Genomic DNA, 15,730 nt, shown 5'->3' with positions numbered 1-15,730 from the left:
GCAGCAGTGGGCGGGGGCGCAATAATCTGGTCTTGCGTGGGACTGAAGTTCCCGGGCCTGCCCCCAGCGCGTTGGTGGTGGGCTGGGGGATGGGGGTAGCGAAGTGATAGCCTTTTTGGGAACTCACGTTCAGAGAATCTCACAAGTTCACCTATGCCGTCGCCATCTTGCCCCGTCTCTCCAGATATTTTTTAACTTGTATTTCCTGGTAGACTGAGTAGTCAGCTCTTGTTCCCGAAAGCTGTTTCCCCTAGGGCTAAAATTAGAAACTAAATAGTTTTGTCGCCCTGCCCCTAGCCAGGCAGAACATTTTCTTTTGTTTCGTTAATTACCGAAACTCTGTCTGCTTCAGCCCACAGCCGCCAACATGGCGGCCATGCATTTCCTTGTTCAAGAGTGTGACAGCTACTATTTGATTTTTAGAGTAGACTTGTTAGGATAAAATATATACACATACACTCATAGTTGTGTAAATTTACACTTGCTGTTTTGTTTCCTTTTGCTACATTATTCAAGTGTAATAGTTACTATACGATTTATGAAAGAATTAATGATGAGGTATTAGCTTAATAGGATATAGCATAGTATTAAAGGTCAATCATTAGATTATATAAAAATTAAAGGTTAGACATATGAAACTCATATGAATTATAGTAAAGTTTGGTAGTTTAAGAATAAGTTTTAACTGAGTTATAAGGCATTACGTTAAATTGTAATAGGATAATAGTATAACTAACAGCTAAGTCATTTAAGTAAACTTATAGGTTATAGTATAGTGTTAAGTTGATAATATTAATCGTTAAAAATGTTAGGAGTCAGTGAACTTAGATTGAACCTAGAGTTAATTTAGAAAAGTTTTTTGTATTAATCAGGGTTTAGAACAAAGAGTATAATATGAATGATTCCTTGAACATTATGGAAAACACTTTGAACGATTTGTATTGAAATTGTGCACCTGCGACCTTAATGTAAGCACGACAGACATCATGGAGTTCGAACTATTTGCTTGGAAATTGCAGATCTCGTGGTGGTCTTGTGATGCATAGTTTGTAAAGCACGGAACTTGTACGCCCCCAGTGAGTGATTATCACACTGCTGGAGGGTATAGAAAATAGTATATAAGTTGGAAGGGGTCTGAATAAAATTTGGCTTCAGTCCTGATCAGACTGTTCCCAGAAGAACTGCCTCTGAGTGGTCTCTTCTCGCCATCCAGATTCTCCAGTACGGGTCCTAAACTACCCTTGGTCAGTGCTGGTCACCGACAGGTACCAGTGACTAGCCCTCTTCTGTAAGGGTTGCAACCTTGACTGCCGTATCTCTTTGATGGGATACTTAGTGACTTGTCCTCCTTTGTGATGGGTGTCACAGTGACAGGCCCTTCTCTGTGATGGATGCCCCAGTGACTGGCCCTTTTCTATTACTCGTTCCCCTGTGATTGAACCATTTTTGTGAAGACTGTTCTAGTCACAGGTCCTCCTCTGTGATGGTTGTTCAGTGACTGGCCCTCCTTTTTTTGCGTGACTCAGTGACTGGCCTTTATCTGTGAAAAATGCACCAGAGACTGATCTTTCTCTGTGGTTAGTGTCCCAGTGGCTAGCTATTCTCTGGACTCACTGCCCTGCCCAGGACTGGGTTTCATACATAAAGAGTGCATGAGTGACTAGCCTTCCCCCATTATAGGTATCAGAGTCACTGTGCCTCCTTCATTATTTGTGACCCATTGACTGATCCTTCTCCAAAATGGGTGACCTAGTGTCTAACACTCCACTTTGATGGTTGGCCCATCAACTAGCCTCCTCCATAATGGGTGAATCAATGACAAACCCTCCTTTGAGATGGATATTCCAGTGATTGGTCTTCCTTAATAATGGGTGCATCAGTGACTGACCCTCCTCTATGACTGTTGTCACAGTGACTGGCATCCTCCCTAATGGATGCCACAGTGGCAAGCCTTCTTCTGTGTGGGTGTTTCAGTGATTAAACCTCCTCTCTGAAGGATGACCCTATGACTGGTTCACCTCTATAATATGTGTCTCATTGATTGGCCCTCCTCTCTTGTGGGTGTTCTAATGGTGGTCCCTCCTCCGTGATGGGTGTTCTAGTGACTGGTGCTCCTTTGTGATGGGTGCCCCAGTGATAGTACTTCTTTTATGATCAGTGTTCTAATTATAGACCCTTATTCTAATAGGTGCCCAGTGACTGAGCCTTCTCTTTGTTGGATGCCTCAGTGGCAGATTTTTCTCTGTGATAGTTGCTTGTGGGACTGTGTGTCCTCTGTGATGTGTGACCTGTGACTAGCCCCTATACATAATGGATTCCCTAATGACAAGTCCTTCTTTGTGTTGGGTGAACCAGTGCCTGGATCTCCTCTGTGATGGGTATTTCAGTGACGGGCCCTACTTTTTGATTGGTTCCCTGTCGGGGACCAGCCCGACCTGAGGGGAGTTGGACCTGTTCCAGGGAATCAGGACACAGCGAGAAGAAACCACTTGGAGGCAGTTCTTCTGGGATCAGTCTGATCAGGACTGAGTCCGATTTTATTCAAACTCTTTCCAGCTTATATACCATTTTCTACAATATTTCAGCAATAATCAAATATTTGCTAGGGGCTTACAGATTGCATGATGCATAATGTTCTTCACAAAAGATTTTTGTTTAGGGTGACAATTGACAATAGGAACTCCGTGTGCCTTACAAGGCGATATCAAAATAACAGTTGTATGATTTTAACAATAGCATAGCAAACTGTTTTCTATAATACCTAATGACTAATATATATATTATAAACTGTATTGAATTTTACTTAAGGTAAACATTTCCCTTTTTACTAACCTACTATGATTTAACAAAACAATCAAGATTTATATTAATTATCTTAACTTCTAGTAGTGAAAATATTTTTGCTGGGGGCATATAAATCCAGTGATACACATCATATCTATTAAATCTGCATCACAAGATCCACATGCTCCAAACAGAATGATTAGTATCAGAGTACACATGTTTAAAACAAAATCATAACTAGCACCTATGATTTTTAGCATCCAACTATATGATTTAATATATGATTTCTTATAAAACTTCAAATATATAATTTCAAATGATAAACTGATAAAGCAGATAAAGCACAGATTACGTCTAAGAGAAGAAGACAGAGAGGCGCTAGTCTCAGTGTCTCGCATGCTCTAAACTTTGATCTTAAAAGCCTGTCAGAGACACTGTTGTCAGAGCCTTCTATAAAATACTAAATAGTGAGAAGCAGAAAATGTTAACCACAGTGTTCGACATACCCAATGCACACCTTACCATTGAAGTCTGCCGGACACTGAAGTCGACGCCTCAAAGTAGAAATCCAAAGTGTAAAAGTATATCCAATAATAAATGAAAGTACTAAGGATTCACTCTCCAACAGGCCTGTGACTGGGTTTTATCACTACCATACACAGGCATATTAGAGGACAAATTTCAAGCAGAAGGAGGTGAAGGAGCAAGCACAAGTTCACATAGTGTTATATATGGATACCTGAACTATGTATATATATTTTTAAACTTCCTCATAGAAAATCTGGTCTAAGTGAATAAATCAAATAGTGGTTGTCACACCTTTGGACAGGAAAAGGCACAGTTGCCATGACAATGGCCGGGGGGCAGAGGCAGACTAAGGGTTTTGGCATATAATGAAACTAAGAATGTTCTGCCTGGCTAGAGGCAGGAAAACAAAACTATTAAAGCAATATCTGCTTACAGAAACAAAGGCTGTATGGTTACTACTGAGAAACAGAGACTTAAGAATGGCTCAGAGAGTCAGAGAAAAATGAAAACTTAAAGCACAGAATGTTTTTCTGCTGTAAGGCTTTACCTGAAATTTTAGCCTAACTGTTTAAAAGGTTTACTTTCAAATAATATAAGCTTTTATGTCACATATACAAACTGGTCACTCTTCATATACCAACACTATAGGTGTCACTGATGCTTTTGTGTCAAAAGCAGATCTCCACCATGGGCCTTCATAGGCCTCAACTGTATAGCCATAGATGTTGGCTCCCAACAGTTCCCCAGTGACTGCGCCTCCTCCATAAATGGTTGCACAGTGACTGGTCTGCTTCCATTATGATTGCCCCAGTGACTGGGTCTTCTCTGCGATTGGTGCATCAGTGAATGTCCCTTCACCATAAATGTTTGCTCCAGTGACTAGCCGTCCTTTGTGAAGTTTGTCCTGATGACTGGCCCTCCTCCATAATAGGTGCATCAATTATTTGCCTTCTTCTGTTATGCTTGCCTCAAGGATTTGTCCTTCTCTGTGTTGGGTGTACTAGTGACTATCCCTCCTCTGTGATGACTGGACCCCCTCTGTGATCAGTGCCCCAGTGAATGACCCTCCACTGATATGGGTGCCAGAGACTACCTCTCCTGTGTGAGGGCAGCCCCAGTTACTTGACCTACTCTGAGATGGGTGCCCAGTGACTAGTCCTAATCTGTGAAGGCTGTCCCAGTGTCTGACCCTCCTCTATGTTGGGTGCTCATTGACTATCTCTCCTCTGTGGTTGGTTTTCCAGTTACTGATCTTCATTTTGATCAGTCCATCTGTGACTAGCATTCATCTGTGATCAATGCGCTAGCGATTGGGTCTCCTACATGATGGGTGTCTCAGTGAATAGCCATCTCCATTATGGGTGCCATAGTGTCTATGCCTCCTTAGTTATTTGTGCCACAGATCCTGTGCCTCTTAAGTTATTTGTGTCACAGTGAGTGGCCCTCCTTCTTAATGGGTGCCCTTATGACTAGACCTCCTCTCTGATGGGTGTCCCAATAACTAGGTCTCATCCATAATGGTTTCCCCAGTGATGATCCCTCATTTGTAATTGTTGTCCCAGTAATTAAGTCTCCCACAATGATGTGTGAAGCAATGACTGGAACTCCTCTGATATGGTTGTTTTAGTGAATTTCTGTCTTCCATAATGCATTTCCCAGTAACTGGTCATCTTTTGCTAGTATTGTCACAATGACAAGTCATCCTTTGTGTGGGTGTCTCAGTGACTAGCCCTCCACTGTGAGAGGTGCTCCAGTTACTGGCTCTTCTCAGTTATAGGTTCCCCAGTGACTGCCACTCCTCTGTGATAGGTACCACAGTGGCTGCCCCTCTTCTGTGATAGCTGTCATAGTGAATTGCCCTCCTCTGTGATGGGTGCTTCAGTGACTGGCTCTAATCTGTGTTTTGTCCCTTGTTAATTAGTCCTCCCATCTGATCCTTGCTTCTGCTAGTGACCCTCACCTGTGAAGAGTACCCCATTCACAGACCTCCTCTTTGATGGATACATTAGTGACTTACCTTCCACTGTTATTAGTATTCCAGTGACTGGTCTCATCTCTGATGGGTATTCCAGTGACCGGCTCTCCTCTTGGACAGATACACCAATGACTGTGTCTTCTCTATAGTGAGTGCCTCAATCACTGTCCTCCATTGTTATGGACATACCATTAACAGTGCCACTTTGATATTTGGTGTCACATTCACTAGCAATCCTCTCTGATGAGTGCCCCAGTAAAGGAACTTCCTCTATTTTTGGTGCAACTGTGATGAGCCCTCCTCTGTGTGGGTTTCTCCGTGATAAAACTTCCTTTGTGAAGGTTACCCCATGACTTGCCCACCTCTGTTATGGGTTTCTAGTGACAACTTCTCCTTCGTTGTATGTGCACCAGTGAAAGGCCACTCTTTGTGATTGTTGACCCAGTGACTGTGCCTCCTCCTTTATGGGTGCCCTAGAGACTGAACCTTCTCTGTGATTGGTGCTCCAGTGATTGGCCTTCCATCATAATATTTGCCTCAAAGACTAGTTTATCTTTAAGAAGGTTGTCCCAAAGACCAGCCCTCCTGTATAATAGAAGTCCCAGTGACTTGGCCCCGTATTTTATGGGTTCAACAGTGACTATCTCTACTCTGTGCTAGGAGTACCAGTCACGTGAGTTCTTTCAGGAATGATGTCCACATGACTGCCCAGCCTCCATGACAGGTCCTCCTTTTTGTTTGGTTCCTCTGTTACTGGTGCTCTTCTGTGATGACTTTCCAAGTGACTGGTTCTCCTCTTTTATGGATACCCAGTGACATTATCTCATCTTTGATGGTTGATCCAACAAATGACCCTTTTCTGTGATGCATGCTCCAGGGACTGGGCTTCATTTGTAAAAAATGCTTATGACTGATCCTGTTCTTTGATGCCCCAGTGACAAACTTTCTTTCATAATCACTGTCCATGGACTGGATTTCCTACATAATGAATGCCTCAGTGACTAGCCTTCATCCATTTTGGGGAACCACAGTCACTGTGCTTCGTAGTTATTTGTGCCCCAGTGACTGTCTCTTTTCCATAATGGGTGACCTAGTGACTAGACTTCCTCTTTGATGGGTGTCCCCTTAACTAGTCTTCTCCATAATGTATGCCCAGTGACAAGCCCTGCTTTGTGATGGCTGTCTAAGTGAATGATCATCCTCATTGATGGGTGTGCCAGTGAGAGGCCTAACTCTGTGATGATTGTGTCTGTCATACCTCCATAATGGGTTCCTCAGTGACAGCCCTCTTCTGTGATGGATTTCTCAGTGACTGGTCTTCCTCCATTAGGGTGCAGTTATGAGTAGACCACCTCTGTAATGGGCGACCCAGTGACTAGCTATTCTCTGTGATGGGTGCCCAGTGACTAATCCTCTTCTGAGATGTGGGTCCTGGTAACTGAGCCTCCTCCAAAATTGGTGCCCCATTGACGAGCCCTCCCCTGTGATGGGTCCTGCAGTTTCTGGGTCTCCTCCATAATGGCCACCCCTGTGAGTGACCTTCCTCTGTCAAGAGTGTCTCAGTGACTGGGCCTCCTCATTAACATGTTGTCACTGTGAATATCCCTCTTCTGTGATCTGTGTACCAGTAACTGACCTCCTCCATGATTGGTTTCCCAGTAACTAGCCTCCTCCATTATGGGTGCCCCATGAGTCTGTGAATGGTGCCCCAGTGACTGACCCTCCTTCATAATGGTAGCCCCAATGATTAGCCTTCCACTTACTGGACCTCCTCCACAATTGGTGCCTTCGTATCTGGCCCTCATGTTTGATGAGTGTTTCAGTGATGAATCTCCTGAGTATTGTACTCAGCAGTGACAGTGCCTCATCTGTGATTGGTGTCCCAGTAACTGGCCTTCATGGATAATGGGTGCCCCATAGACTAGTTGTCCTCTAAAATGTATGTCTCAATGATTGGACTTCTTCCATTTTGGATGCTGCTGTGACAGGGCCTCTTCTATGATGGTGCACTAATGACAGTTCATTCTTTAATGTGCGCCCAGTAATGGACCCTCTTTTTGATCAGTTTTATAGTAACAGGACCGTCTCCAAAATGGGTGACCCAGTGACTAATCCTCCACACGTTGGGTGCTGCAATTTTTGTGCTTCCTCACTAATGGGTGCAAAAGTGACTGGTCCTTCTATGTGAAGGGTGTCCTAGTGATTGGGTTTCCTCTATAATAGGTTCTTCATTGGTCTCCCTCATGATTAGTGCCTCAGTGACAGGTCCTTCTCCAAATTGGGTGTCACAGTGAATAGCCCTCCTCTGTGATGGATTACCCAGTAACTCGTTCTCCTCTGTGATGAATGTCAGGGTGACTGGTTCTCCTCTTTAACTAATGCCTCAGTTAATGGACCTCCTCTTTAATGGGCAAACTAGTGACCAACATTCTTCTGTGAAGGGTCCGCCCATAACTGGCCAGCTTCTGTGATAGATGCTCCAGTGGCTGACTCTCTTCTACTATTGTTGCTCCAGTGATTTCCCCTACTCTAAGCAGAGTTCCCAGTGACTTGGCCCCCTTTGTGATGGTTGTCCCAGTGACACTCCATCTTCTGTGATGGCTGTTCCTTTGACTGGTCTTCTGCTGTGATGGGTGTATCAGTGACTGTCCTTCCTCTGTTTTATGCCTCAGTGACTTGGCCTCCTCTGTTATTGGTGCTACAGTAACTGGTTCTTCTCAGTAATCAGTGTCCCAGTAACTGGCTCTCATCTGTGATGCATACCCCAATTACTAGGATCCTCTGTAATGTGTGCCCTAGAGACTACCTGTCCACAATTATATGTGCCCCAGTGCCTAGGCTTACTCTGCGATTAGTGCCACAGTGACTAGACCTCTTCTGTGATGTGTATCCCAATGTCTGGGCCTCCTCCGTGATGGGTGCCACAGTGACTGGCCATCCTTTTTGATCAGTGCCCTGTGATTGGTTCTCCCTCTAACTGGTGCCCCAGTGAATGTGCTTTTTGTCTTTTGAGTGCCTCCCCTTTAATTACTGCCCCAGTTACTGGTCTTTATATATGATATGTGCAGCAGTGACCAGTCCTCCTTTGTGATGGGTGTCACAGTGACTGGTCCTCTTTCAAAATGAATGCTACATTGACTGGACATCCTCTCTTATTGGTGATAAAGTTACTGGCCCTCCTCCAAATAGGTTGACCCAGTGACTAAGCTACCTCTGTTATAGGGTTCCAGTAATTGAATGTCTCAGTGAATAGCTCTCCTCTGGGTTGAGTGCCCCAGTGACTATCTCATCTCTGTGATAGATGTCCCACTGACTTGCCCCACTCTTTAATGGATGCCCTAGTATCTGGACTTTTTATGTGAGGGTTTTCCCAGTAACTGGCCCTCATCTGTAAAAAATACCCCAGTGACTCTCAGTGATGGGTATCAGACTGACATTGCTTCCTCTTTGATGGCTAATCTTGTTACTGACCCTCTTCTGGGACCGGAGTCCCAGTGACCGAACCCCTCTTAATGGGTGCCTCAGTGACTAACTCTCCTCTATGTTGACTGATTCTGTGACTGGCCCTAATCTGTGATGTGTGTCTCAGTTACTCGTTCTCCATTGTGCTGGTCTCCCTCATGAGTGTCTCTCCTATCTGTTGGGCTTCCGAGTAACTGCTTATCATCTGTAGAGGTTGTCCCAGTGACAGGTTCTCCTCTCTGATTGGTGCCCCAGTGAGTAGCCTTCTTCTGTATTGGGCACCCCATTGACTGGTCTTGCTCTATAATAGGTGACCCTGTGACTGGTACTCCTCTCTGATGAGTGGCCTAGTGACTGTACCTCTTCTGTGATCAATGTTGCCTTTTCTAGCCCTCATCCATAATTGATGCTGTGGTGCCTAACACTCCTTGTGATTGGTTCCTTATTGTCTATCTCTCCTCTGAGATGTGTATCCCAGTGACTGACTCTGTTCTATGATGGGTGTCCCAGGAACTGGCTCTCCTTTATGAAAAATGCCACATGAACAATTCTACTCTGTGATGGATACAAGAATAACTTCCCTACATTTTGATTACTGCCTCATTTAATGACTATCCACCATAATTGGCTCCCCATTGACAGAGTTCCTTCTAATGGGCACTCCTCTCAGAAGCGTTCCTCAGTGACTGGCCCACATCTGGTTTTGTTCCTTGGCAACTTGCTGTCCATTGTGATGGATGTTCCAGTGAGTAGACTTCTTCTTTGTTGGGTGCCCTAATGACTTTGCCTTCTCAAATAATATTTGCCCTTGTGACTCGCACTCTTTTGTAATGGGTGATGCAGTGACTGGCTCTTCTCAGTGATGGATGCACCAGTGACTGAAGCTCCTCTGTGATCAATTTCCTGGTGTTTGGCCCTCATTCATAATGAATGCCCTAGTGAATAATCATCCTCTGTGGTGTGTTCCCCTTTGTCTGACTGTCCTCTCTGGTATGTATCTCAGTGACCCGCTCTCTGTGATGGTTTCCCTAGTGACTGGGCCTCCTGCCTAAAGGGTGTCCTAGTTACTGACCCTTCGGCATAAAGGATGTTTCAGTGACTTGCCTTTCTCTGTGATGCATGTTCCAGTGACTGGGCCTCCTCTGTAATAGATGTTCCTCTAAAATGAGTGCAGCAGTTACTAGCCACCCCCGAACCCTCATGATGGGTGTGTGCCAGTAAGTGAATCTCCTCCATTACTGATGTCCCATTGACTGGACCTCCTAAGTGATCAGTGTCCAATGACTGGCTCTCATCCATAATGAATGCCCTGGTAACTAGCTCTCCTCTGTGGTAAATACCCCAGTTTCTGCTCTTCTCTGGGATGGGATTCCCAGTGACTGACTGTCCTCTGTGATGGTTGCCTAGAGACAGAGTTTCCTCCATAATGGATGTTCCAGTGACTAGCCCTCCTCCATAAGTGCCCCAGTTGCTGGGCCTGCTCTGTAATAGGTGCCCCAGTGACTGGTGCTAATTCATATTGGTTTCCTAGTTGTAATCCCTCCTCTGTGATGCAAGTCCCACATAATTGTTTTTCACAGAAATGAGTCTCCCAGTCACTGGTCCTCTTCTGTAATGAGTGTCCCAGTGACTGGTTCTCCATGATTGGTAACCCAGTGACAGAAACTCCTCTGTTATGGATGCCACAATGACACATCTTCTGTGATGGGTGTCCCAGAGACTAGCCCTCCTCTGTAATGCATGCCTTTGTAATTATACCTCATCTTTTATGGGTGCCACCATGACAAGTCCTGCTCTGTGATTGTTGCCCTAGTTAAAGTCAATCCTCTGTGATGGGTGCCCTAGTGACTGGCTCTCCTGTGTAAAGGGTGCCATAGTGACTTGTCCACAACTGTGATAGTTATCCCAGTGAATATCTCTATCATATAATTGGTGCCCTAGTTACTTACAAACCTTGCTGATGAGTGATCAGTGGCTAGCTGTCCTCCAAAATAGGTGTCCAAGTGACACACCCTTCTCTGTGATGGATGACTTATTGACTGGCCTTCCTCTGTGATCAGTACCACCAAGACTGTGCCTCCCCCATTATGGGTGCTCCAGTGACTGTACCTCCTATGTGATTTTTTCCCCATGACTGACTCTGTTTCATATTGGGTTTCCTAGTGATTAGCTCACCATTGTGATGAGTTTTCCACTTACTGGGCATCCTTCATAAAATGTGTCCCAAGGTCTGGTCTTCCCCTGTGATTGGTGCCCTAGTGACTGGCATCATTAATGTATGATAGGTCTCCCAGTGACTAGACCACTGTGGCTGGGCCTTCTTTGTAATGAGTAGCCCAGTGACTGGTTTTTCCTTGTAACCATTGCCTCAGTGCCTGGCTTTCCTTTATAATGGGTGCCCTAGTGTCAAACCCTCTTCTACCATGGGAGCTGCAGGGTCTAAATCTACTCTGTGATACATGTGCCTGTAAATGGCCCATCTCTGTAATGAATGTCCACCTCAGTGATGGGTGACACAAGGGCAAGTCCTCCTCTGTGATTGGTGTCCCTGTGATGTTTGTCTCAGTGACTGGCTCTCCTCTGTGATGGGATCCCAGGAACCAACCTTATTCTGTGATGGATGTTCAAGAGACTGTCCCTCCTTTACAATAAGTGCCCCATTACTGGTATTCCTCTGATCTGTGGCCCAGTGTTTGACCCCTCTATACAATCTGTACACCAGTGACTGGCTTTCTTTTGTGATTGATGCCCCAGTGAATGGTCTTCCTCCTTAATAAGTGCTCTGGTGACTAGCCCACTTCAATCATGATTGCTTCTGGGTATGGGTCTCATCTATGTTGCATGTCTTTGTGACTGGTTCTCCTCTGTGATGGTTACCTATGTGACTGGCTGCTCCTGTGACTGGCCCTGCTTCTAAGAGTTGCCTCAGTCACTGGCCATCCTCTGAGATGGCTGCCCCAGTGATTGTACCTCCAATGTGATTGCTGCCTCTGTGACTGGCTCTTACGTGATGGGTGCCTCAGTGACTAGCTCTCCTCTATGATCAGTAATCCAGTGATTAGCCCACTTCTTGATGGGTTCCCTAATGACTGACCTCCATAATAAGTGACCTAGTGACTGGCTCTCTATTGTGATGGGTGTCCCTGTGACAACTCATCCATATGGTTGCCCAAGTGATTAGCTCTCATCTGTGATGGGTGCCCTAGTGATTGACCCTCCTCTGTGATGGGCGTATAGGTGACTGGAACTTCTCTGTCCTGGGTACACCAGTGACTAGCCATCCTTTGTGGTGTGTGCCCCAATGACTTGCACTTCTCTGTGATAGATGTCTCAGTGACTGGCCCTTCACTGTGATGGGTGCCCCAGTGACTAGGACTTCTCTGTGTTGGATGCTCAGGAACTGGAACTCAACTAAGATTGGTATCTCAGTGACTGAACCTCCTCTGTGACTAGTTCCACAGTGACTGCCCCCCTAAATAATGGGTACCTCAGTGATTGGACCTCCTCTCGGGTTGGTGCCTCAATGAATGGTCCTTCTCTGTAATGGGTGCATCAGTGACTGACCTTCCTTGATGCTGAATGTCTCAGTGAATGGCCCTCCTTTTTTATCGATGCACCAGTGACTGGCCATCTCTGGTATTGATGCCTCAATGACTTACCCACCACTCTGATGGGTGACCCAGTGACAAGTCTTCTTCTGGGATGGGTACCCCAGTGACTAGCTCTCTTCTATAATGGATTCCCCATGGTAGGCACTCCTACGTGATGGGTGCCTCAGTCACCAGCCTTCTTCTGTAATAGGTGGCCTAGTGACTGTTCTCTTTTGTGATTAGTGTTCCAGTGACATACTTTCCTCCATAATGCATCCCCTAGTGACTAGCACTTTTCTATTATGGAAACTCCAATGACTGACTCTCCTCTGTGAAGCATGCCCCAGTGACTAAACCTTCCCTGTGATGGGAGCCCCAGTTACTGGCCCTCCTCCTAATGAGTGTCCCAGTGACTGGTTCTCCTCTGGGATGAATGTCTCAGTGACTGTTCCTCCTCAGTGATAGGTACCTAGGTGACTGGCCCTTCTCAGTGTTGGGTGTCTAGTGACTAGCCCAAATCTGGAATGAGTGGCTCAGTGACTGGCTCTCCTCTCAATGAATGTCTCAGTGACTAACCCTCATGTGTGATCAGTGCCAAAGTTAATTGCCTTCCTCATAATTAGTGTCCTGGTGACTGGCAGTCGTCTGGGATGGGTACTTCAGTGACACCTACATAATTCACTGTGATGGGTATCCCAGTGTCTAGTACTCCTCTGTGACAGATGCATCTATGTCTGGCCCAGTTCTGTGATGGGAGCCCCAATGAGTGGCCTCCTCTGTTAAGTGTGCGCTAGTGACTTCCCCTACTCTGTGTTTTATGCCAAGTAACTGACCTTCCTCTGTGATGGGTGCCCCATTGATTGATCATCTTCTTCGATGGTTTCCTCAATGACTGTCCCTCATTCATGTTTGGTGTCCCATTGACTGACCTTCCTCTGTGGCTGGTGATCCAGTGGCTGGCTCTTCTCTGTTATCAGAATCCCAGTGACTGCCTTTCATTTGTGATGAATATCCCAATGACTGGCCCTTCTATGTGATCAAGGACCCATAGTTGTCCCACCTAATAAGTGCCACAGTAACTGGACTTCCCCTTTGATGCATTCTTCATTGACTGGTCTGACTCTCTGATAGGTATCTCAGTGATTTAGTTTCCTCTATGATGGGTGCCCAGGTGACTCGCTCTCTTTATTTTATTGTATCTTTTTATTTATTTATTTTGATATCAATATTTTTTATTTTGATATTGTGGAGGTACAGTTAAGGGTTAGGTATACAAATATGCTTCGTTCAACCCCTTGTTGATAAGGGGTGTCTCCCCATCCCCAGACAGATATTGAACACTGTTAATCCCACCTCCCTTCCCCCCCCCAGAGTTTCCCACCACTGTTAGTCCTTTTTTTATAGTATCACAATGGATGTTCAAGGTCCCCTATATGAGTGAGAACATGTGATACTCAGGTCTTTGTTTCTGTGAGAGGTCACTCAGTATTATTGACTCTAGTTCCATCCAGGTTGCTGTGAAGTTCATGATTTTGTTCTTTTTTATGGCTGCATAGTATTCCATCGTGTATGTAGCTCTCTTCTGTGATAAGTGTCACAGTCACTTATCATCCTGTCTTATTATCCGGTCCTACTCTGTGATTAGTGTCCAAGTGATTGGTCTGTCACTGATTGGTGTCCCAGAAATTATCAATCTTTTGTGATGGATGTTCTAGTAATTAGGTCTCCTCTAATTACTCGTGGAGGTGCCCCAGTGACCACTTTTCTCTGTAATGGGTACTACAGTTATGTGACCTCCCACATAATGGTTGCCCCAGTGACTGCCCCGTTTTTGTTACAGGTTCTTAGTACCTAGACCTCCTCTATAATGGAAGCAAAAGTGACTGGCTCTCTACTGTGATAAGTGCTCTTGTGACTAGCCTGCTATGATGGGTGCACCAGTGACTGCTTCCTCTGTGATGGATATCCCAGTGTCTGATCCTCCTCTGGGATGGGTGCCTCAGTGAATGACTCTCCTCTGTGATGTGTGCTCCAGTGACAAGCCCTTCTCTGAGATGGATGCCCCCAATGAGTAGCCATCTGTGAGGGGTGCCTCAGCAACTGTCTTTCTTCTGTGCTCAGTGACTCAGTAATTAGCCCTCCTCCTATTGTGTACTGCAGTGACTGGCACTCCTTTTTGATGACCCAGTGACTGGCACTCCTCTGGGAAGGGATTTTCAATTAGTGTGCCTCCTCTTTAATTGGTTTCCCAGTGACTGGCCATCCTCCTAATGGGTGGCCAGTGAATAGCCTTCATATTGGATGAGTGTCTTAGTGACTGGGCCTTATCTTGAATGGATTCCTCCATAACTGGCCCTCCTCTGTAACAGTTGTGTCAGTGACTGGCTCCCCAATGTGATAGGGTCCCAGTGACTCTTCCTCCTTTGTGATAAGTTCTGTAGTGACTTACCCTCTTTTGTAATTAGTGCCCCAGTGACTAGCTTTCCTTTGTGATGGGTGTCTGACTAACTGTGTATTTTCTATTATGGGTGGCCCAGTGACTTCCACTCCTCTATATTGGTTGCCCCCAAATTTTCTGTTATGGGTGCTCAAGTTACTGGCCTTAATCTTTGTTCAGTGTCCAGGTGACTGTCCATTCATTGTGATTGGTGCCCCAATGACTGTCCTTCCTCCATAATGAGAACACTAGTGACTATCCCTCTTCTATCATGGGTTCTGTAGTTACTGGCTCTCCTTTATGATGGATGCCCCAGTGACTGGCCCTCCTCTGTGATGGGTGCCACAGTGACTGGCCCTATTCTTTGATCATTGTGTCAGTGATGTGACCTCTTCCAAAATCGGTGCTCCTGTGACTGTTCCTTCTCCATTATGTGTAATACAGTAACCAGCTCTCCTCTCTGATGGTTGTTCTAGTGACTTGGATTCCTTCATAAGGGTTGCACCATTTACTAGCCCTCCTTTTTAATGGGTGTCCAACTTACTGGGCATGCTCCATAATGGGTTCCTCAGTAACTAGCCCTCATTTGTGATTGTTGTCTCAGTAAATGGGCCTTCTCCATTATCTGTGCCCCAGTGACTGGGTCTCCATTATGATTGGTGGCCCAGTTAAATGCCTTCATTTTTCATGGGTGCCCCAGGGACTAGTCCACCCTTGTGACAGTTGTCACAATGACTGTGTATCCTCCATAATTGTTGCACCTGTGTCTGGGTCTCCTATGTTATTGTCTTTACCCAATAAATGGTCATTGTCTGTGATGAGTCCCCAAGTGTCTAGCACTTTTGTGTGATGGGTGTCTTAGCAACTGGACCTCTTCCAGAATTGGTGTCCTAGTGACTAGATATCCCCTGTGATGGATGTCTCTGACTCTGGGTCTCCTTCAAAATGAGTGCC

This window comes from Carlito syrichta, unplaced genomic scaffold (genome assembly GCF_000164805.1).
Source record: "Carlito syrichta isolate Samal-C Ts95f unplaced genomic scaffold, Tarsius_syrichta-2.0.1 Scaffold316245, whole genome shotgun sequence".
Lineage (NCBI taxonomy): Eukaryota > Metazoa > Chordata > Mammalia > Primates > Tarsiidae > Carlito > Carlito syrichta.
Note: the sequence above shows the minus strand (reverse complement) of the source record.